The sequence below is a fragment of the Sarcophilus harrisii genome, chromosome 2 (genome assembly GCF_902635505.1).
Source record: "Sarcophilus harrisii chromosome 2, mSarHar1.11, whole genome shotgun sequence".
Classification (NCBI taxonomy): Eukaryota; Metazoa; Chordata; class Mammalia; order Dasyuromorphia; family Dasyuridae; genus Sarcophilus; species Sarcophilus harrisii.
The window spans coordinates 391,585,620-391,594,018 of NC_045427.1; positions in this window are offsets into that span (position 1 = coordinate 391,585,620).

The following is an 8,399-nucleotide window of genomic DNA, read 5'->3' on the forward strand; positions in this document are numbered from 1 at the left end:
TTTAGTCATTTTATTAACAAAACCAGCATTTTATTAATAAAAAGAAAGTCATTTTGTTGTCTCTCTTAGACCAAAGTTCCATCATGGCAGTGGGCTCACATTTTACCAAGGAACTTTTCCTGGTACTCAACTCTGATTGCTTAACAAATAATGAAACAATGAATGTTACAATGAGAAACTGGTATATTACAATGAGTATCTTGGAAAATGACTTTGGTCAGTCAAATCTTGGTCAAAGAAACTTATCAGTTTCCTTATCACTTGTCTGACAAAAGGGAGGATCCACATTTTCCCCCCACATCTGTCTGAACAAACACAATTAGCCCAAAGTTAGACTTTCTTTTATAGATTTGTATATTTCGGAGAGAGAGAGAGAGTTCCCACACTGGTTGATTTCTGGGTGAGCAAATACAAAAGAGGGAAAAACTTTTGGTCCTCACACAATAATTAGTTATTAAATCAGTGAAAAATAATTTCCCACAAGGGGTAAGACAATCTGGATTTTGCCCCACGAAATCAAACTTGGAGTACATAAAAAAAAAATAAGCCAAGTCCCCTGCAGCTCTCTACCCTGCATAAGTTGGTAGAGTAGTTATAGTTTGCCTCACCCATAGGGATGATGACAAAAGGTGTGATAACATATGTCATCTCCCCAAATGCAGATAGCCATTATTTCACTTCTATCCTTTGTTTATCCATTCTTTAAGGATCTGCCACAACCCATCTAGCAGTCTGGGGAAGTCTGTTTTACTCTTTGTAGGATCTGTGCTGGGTACCTGGATGACATCAAGGAGAATATGAATTTGACTTACCACTAAACACTGGGTTGAAGAGCAAAAACATAGTCATCCATCCCCCCTGGCTCACTTTTGTCCAGGCCCCATTTGAGACATTCCTTTAAGAGGAAAACAGATTTATACCTGGCAGTAAGAGAGGGGTGCCCATGAAAAGAGGCTAATGGAGCAATAGCATCATCATTCTTGATGACCCATAAATACTTTGGGTTTCCCTAATAAACAGGATGAGAAAGTTATTATTTGGGGACCACATAATTCATTCAGTGCTTCTGGGTGTAGGGGCAGCTTAACCTATCCAGGCTTCATGTGGCATAGCATTACTCCATTCTACTATTTCCTCCATCCAGATGGTGGGTGTTTAGTGGAGAAGAGTCTCACCCACTATTAGTATGCAGTGAAAGAGAGAGAGTGGTGAGAACTGAGGATACAGAGTGGGAAAGTTTACAGAGGGGAAGACATGTAGAAAAGTGTGTCATCCAATATCCTTTGCGCCTTTCAACAAGTATGGCATGACCTAACTAATACCTGGTTAGGAAGAATAATTAATTAAAAGAAGAAGATATTACTTGGCCCATTGTAGAAGCTTCTGTTCACTATAGTGATCTTCTAGCAACAGTCATACACCTATATCCCCAAGATTTCTGTCTTACCCAACAAGGAGTAGTTCCGCTCACTCTCCTCCCAATCCAGCCAAGGATGCCCTTTCTTGGCTAGGTGAGATTTTTGACCTGGCTCTGACATTAAAATTCAACATTGTCTTTTAATTTGTCTTCTGCAGTCTTATTCTCTGTAAATATAACTGCTACTCATCTTGAGTTGGCCATTCCTTAGTCTACAATGATGCCTACATACCAACACAGGCCTGTCCCCTGCATCCCTAGCAGTATTGTCCATACCTGGGCCTTGGTTCCTACCTTTTGAAGTCTTCATATGGCTTCTTTTCCTGAGCTAATACATTAGTTTTCATGATTAGTTCAACTTTCTCTGTCCCTGATCTCCCGCTGGCCTTCCAGGGGCCACTTGGCATCATACCCTACCTATGCCACAATAAGGCCCCATATGTTTTGTCTACAGGTGCCACAGGATGACATCCTTCACTCCCAAAGGACTGGATATAATATTGGGCATTTTAAGCTCTGACGCAGGCCCCCAAGGAAAAATTTTCATTGCAAGGAGAAAAGAGAAATGACAATTTTCAAAACATACTGGACAATGTTCAACACATAGTAGTTTATTAATTGTTTATTAATTGATTTTCTGATTAACTTTGTCCACTCAGGGATGGAGTTTAGTGGTAGGATTATGAAGCTTATCTTGTCAAAAAAAAAATCCATGTATTTAAGCAATTATCTTCACAAGAAAGCACAATATAGTAGTACAATGAAATTTCAAACCTGAAGACTGGAGTTTGAATCTTGGCTCAGCAAATGAATACATGTAGTACCTTGGGTAAGTAATCTAAATTTTGGGTTTACTTCCTGATCTATGAAATGAAGAGGGTTGGATTAGTTGACCTCTAAAGCCTTTCTTACTTCTAAACCTATGATCTTTTGATTTATGGTCTCTGTAGTGGTGCCACACATCTAGGAGGACAAAAGTGTCTTTTATCAGTGTGTCCCCCTCAGGACCTAACATAGCATATTTGCTGTGGAATTTAACTGAATTGGAAAAAAAACAGGAGATGTGGGTATTTGTAGATGTGTAATGAATGTCTTGAAAATGGTCACTTTAATAAAGAAACCTAGAGAATGTATATTAAGAGGCAGCCATGAGGCTGTGTTAAGACCACTGGATTTGGGGCCAGAGGTACTTGTTTTGAATACTAAGTTTAGTTACTAGCTTAGCACAGCACCAGTTGACCCATGGTAAGCAATTGATACAAGCTTTTTTATTCTTTCATTTATATGAATGAAGTATGTGAACTTGAGCAAATAATCTCTTTGGGCCTTGGTTTCACCATCTGAACAATGAAAAGGACCTTCAAGTCCTTTCCAACCCTAATTCCTATGAGGTTTGAATGCTAGTCCAATAAGAAAGATTAGTTCTAAGAGGGGATCCCAGTGTTTAGTTTCTTTGTTTGAAAGGAAGGGCAAGGAGAGCTACTTATTCCAAAAGGGTTGATGTTGGTGATAATGGTGATGATTATGATGATGATGATGGCAGCAATACTCACTGAAACAAACATCATTCTTCTGATGACCTGGTGCCCAGCTTCTTGCATCATCATTTATACCTTATTGCAATAATCTGCAAAATACTCACATATAGAAGAAACAAGATTGATTTTTATTTGCCTGTCAGGACCAGAACCTTTCAGTCCTAGATTTTCTTCAGCTGTGGCTTTGACCCTTAGTCATTAGAACTGCAAGACTTTACTCCCTAGCCCTTTCCTTCAAACACAGGCATCAACATGTGAGCTTCCCATTAGCACAGGGCTCCAGTGAAATTCCCAAAGCACAAACTAGATAATTTCTGGTAACACACAGTTGGAAGGGGAATCCTTCGCAAAAATTATACTTGCAAACTCAGAAATTAAATATATGCTCTGATTATGATTACTAATTAATATTTTCAGTATGTATTCTATTTTTATTATGGGTAACAGGACTGGATCAAAGAGCTATCCTTTTATTTAGATTTTCTAAACCAAGGGTTTTAAACTTTTTGTTTGTTTTCTGGATCCTTTTGGCATTCTAGAAAAAAACTTATAGACCCCTTCTCAGAACAAGGGTTTTAAATGCACAAAATAAAATACATAAAATTACAAAGGAAATTAATTATATATGAATACATTTAAGAAGATGCTTTTTAAAAAGTTCACAGATTCCAAATTAAAAAGCCCTAATCCACTAGATTAAGTGGATGGGTAAAAACAAAAATAGCCATGAGAGTGGATAGAATATGAGGAAACATAATGGGAAAGTTAGAAGCACAATGCTTGAATAGATTTTCAGATCTGTACACACACACACACACACAAAATCTTCTAAAACCTTATATCCTTCAAGATTTGTTATTCCTAAAGACCAAGGTTGGGCTTAATGCCTAATCAACAGGAACTCAAGAAACTTTTTAGTTAGATTCATCTTTATACTTCTGATGTCCACTATAATCATTTCTTTGTTTAAAGGTGTACCTCTTGAGTTAATCATAATCCTTCTTTCCTAGCCCTTCTTAGTTTCCTTTTTGGGTTCTTTCTCCATATCATACCCACTAAAATAAAGGTCCTCCAAGGGTCTGCCTCTTCTCTTTTCCCTCTATACCATTTTACTTGGTGATTTCATCATTTCCCATGTATTTGATTATTCTCTCTATGCAGATGATCCTCAGATTTACCTAATTTGCCTTAGTTTTTTTCCCCCTTTCTGAATTACAATCACACATTTTCATCTGCTTCTTGGACTAACACCACTCTCTAAGACTCTTAAGTTATAAAAAAGAAACCAAATTGTTCTACTGGATGTAATTTTCTCACATGAGAATTCCCCAAACCAAAGAAATAATAATCCCCTAAAAATTCCCCCATGGTAGCAAAATACAAATATCCTTAAACTATAGCTTGTGTGTGTGTGGCATTGGACCGATAATCAAGAAGATGGGTCTTGGCTGCCATTTTTTCCCCCTATATGACACTGGGCTAGTCACTTCAGTTTCTCTAACTATAAACGATTGGGTCTGGAAGAATGGAACACTGTTAACGTAGAGATAGTTTCTTGAGTTATCCTAAAGGACTCTATACTGGGCTATTTCATGTTCGTTATTTTATCATTTTCTTGGGTAAACATATAGAAGAAAACATCTTTATCTCATTTGCAAAATTGTTAGGAGTAGTTAACATGTCAGATGACACAATCAAGATAAAAAATGAAATTTAATATTGGTCTATATGAAGTTCTCATTTTTAAAGTGAAGGAATACAGGATGGAAGAGGATTAGACTGACAGAATTCAGTGAAAAATACCTGGGAATTTTAGCTATGCACAAGCTTAGGATGAACTAACAGGGTGACTCAAGCTTCTAGAAGAATAAAATTTTTTGCTCCATTAATGAATGCCAGAAATGATCTTAAATACAAGTACAATGTTTAGATCATGCAAAATCATAATCCCATATATTCTGCACTGGGCAGATCATTTCTGGATTAGTGTGACCTTAACTTTAGCACTAAACATAACTGGATTAGGCCTAAGTTTAAGTGTTTACATTTTAAGGAGGTTATTAAAGAACAAGATTTTGTCTATAGGAGGGCTATGACCATAGTGAGGAGTTATGTCATTTGAGGAATACTTGAAGGAAGTAGAAATCAGGAAGTATTGCTTCTCTCCCAGGGGAGATATGCTAACTCTATTGGGAGAGTTGTTGAATTGCCAAACAAGGGAAATTATAGAAAGGAAGGAAGAAAGGAAGAAGAAAAGAAAGAAAGAAAAGAAAGGAAGGAAGAAAGAAAGAAAGAAAGAAGAAAAGGAAGAGAGAAAGAAAGAAAGAAAGAAGAAAAGGAAGATAGAAAGAAAAGAAGAAGGGAGAGAGGGAAAAGGAAGGAAAGGAGGAAGAGAAAGGAAGGTAGGCAGAGAGAAAGGGAGGAAAGAAAGAAGGAAGGAAAGAAGGAAGAAAATGAAGTAAGTTTGAACTTATAATAATTAAAAACTTAGAACCATCCCACAATGGAATGGACATTTTTGTGAAGTAGTGAATTCCTCATCCCTAAAGATGTTCAAGCATAAACCCTAAATCAGAACCTCTTAACCTAGAATCCATAAACTTTTTAAAAAGTATTTTAAGAATTGTATTTCAACTCAATTTACAAAAGAAATGTTATTTTTTTGCATTTAAAACATTATTTTGAGATGGCATTATCCTTAGACTTCACCAGAATTCTCTAAGAGGTCTATGCTAGAAAAAAGTTAAGAACCCTTGTACTTGACAGGACAAGAGTCAAGGCTGTCTGCCTAAACATTTTCCTTCTGGGTTGTGTTTGAAGCAAAAACCATTGGGACTTTCTTCAGCTGAACATTTTTTTAAAAATTCCAACATAGCAAAGTGAGGAAGATAGTAGGTGCAGCAGTTTGTGGGGAAACAAATCTAGTGACCCATGTAGTATTTTTGTTAACCCAACACAGTTTTTTGAACACTCTTCTAAATACCTAATGGTTGCCATAATACTGCTCCATTCTTACAAAGAGCCAATACCACGTTAAATAAAGTTAAACACTGGGAATTTGGGTGGGCCCCCAGAGTGCCTTTAGTATTACTATTATAATTCAAAACATCCAAATTATTATTTTCTTTATAAGACTAAGCCAGGAAAAGGCTGTTAAGTGAAAAGAAAAGTGTTTGCTACGCTACATGTTCCAGCAAAATGTCCTCCTATGTCATTAAATCATAGCATTTGTAAATGAAATGATATTTTGCAAACTTTGGCGGTGCCTTACATTTGGATGTTATTCAGGATTTTTTTTTCTTTCTCTCCCTCTTTTCATTCTTTTCTCCATGTGGTCATTAGAGCTACTATTTTCTGGATTTGCTTTCCTTATTATTTTGCTTATGTCCTGAATTGTACCAGCAAATATGGATGCAGTTTCCCTTGAAGACCTCAGATAACTCATTTTTCCTCTCATAAATAAGTAATTAAATAAATAAGTCAGGGAATAAATAAAGGACAGAGAGTGCTGTCACTTATGTTCATAGCTATTTTGCCAACTACTCCTTTGTTCAGGGTTAAGCATGAAGGGTTTCACTGGATAAAACAAGCTTACTGTTGGGAGGCTCTCACGTGGCAAATTAAAAAAAGGGCGTATCGATGTGACTGATCCTCTGAGCCTGAAGCCAATCAATACAATACATGAAAAATTACTCTGGGCATATTAAACTCTTTAATAAACAAATGCAGTTCTGTGTTCTCTTTAAACAAGAACACCACCATTCAACAGCCAAGTTTCTATTCTCTTAGCTTTCATGGGGCAGCCTTAGCTGACTTTTGATTTCTTTAACTTACTATTTCTTAGCTTCCTTTATTACCATCTTTTTTGGGGGGTAAAAGGGATAAAGGTGTCTTTGTTTAAATTTTCCCCACTAAAGGAATCTGAAGCATCTAGGTTGATTTTTTTAAAGTGCTCAGGGGCACTCAGTAACCAGATTTATATAAAACAATGAATTGAACATATCTGAAGTGTGTCTAGACCTAACAGCTGGGCTATACACAGCTGAAGCGGGACGCTTATGTTAAGGGACAATTCCCTTGAAAATACTACGTTGGGATTTTCTCACATTCTATTGGAAAAAACACTAGACTTAGGGTCTGAAATCTGGATTTGAGGCCAATTTCCACTACATCCTAACTACAGCAACAAGCAAGCAATTCATCCTCTCTAATTCTCAATTTCTAAGTAGGTAAAATTTATGTAACACATTAAGATTTTCAAAATGTTCTTTCAAGTATTATCTCTTTAACAACTCTCTGAGATATTATTGTTATGATGATTGTTTTATATATGAAGAAATGGAAATAGATCAATTTGCTCAGTGTCACATAGCTAGTGATATATTAGGTAGAATTTGAATGCAGCACTACCTCACTCCAAGCCCCAAGCTCAATTCATTATGAAATACTGCCTGGAATAGTAATAGCTATAATGCCTACTTCACTGGATTGGCAGTGAGGGACAGAGGGAATCAGATGAGAAAATGTTTAGTTGGAAATTAGTGTAAATGGAAATGCTTTGAATCATTATTATCTACCCCAAGGAAGTTAGGAAGCACAACGGATAGAGCATCAAGCATGGAGAATGGGAGTCCTAAGTTCAGACAATCACTAGCTGTATGACCTTGGGCAAATAATTTAATCCTATTTCCTCAGTTTCCTCACCTATAAAATTATCTGGAGAAGGAAATGGTAAACCATTTTAGTATGTTTGCCATGAAGAATCAGACATGATTGAAATGACTAAACATTATCTACATGTGATTATTACTAAGCTATCAATTTTCTGCTACCTGCCCTCTCCTCCCAGCATTTCTATCCCTTTTTTACATATTTTGTACGTTATTTTTACTGCCTGTTGGCTGTGTCTTCATTACCTCCCCTCACCCCTTCCAATCTTCTCTTACTGCTTGCTTCATTTATACACTTATTTTGATCTGCAGCTTGTGGCATTTTCTGAAGGGAACTCTAGATTCAAAGAATCTCAATATTGAAAGGGACCTTAGAGGTCATTCAATCTACCCCCTACCTGAAGCATGAATCCCTTCTACAATATCCCAACCTGTCACAAAACACTCATGGCCTAACAGCTCACTGAAACAAGTCACCTCATTGCTCTTGACTTTTACAACTGAGTGATTTGAGTTCAGGAAATAGAAGTGACTTATTGAAGGTGATTCTGAAAAGACAAGTTAAAAAAAAAATCTACTGGCTCCCTCATTCCCAGGCCATACATCCTGTTCATTGAATATTAGAGTTTGGAGAGACCTTAAATGTTGTCTTGTCTAACCAGTACCAGAAGAATATATTACTTTTGTATTCCCAACAAGCGAGCATTCAACATAAGCTTCCACAGTTTACTAAGATTCTTCCCAGGAATTTAAAGCTTGGGAATCAGAAGTGAC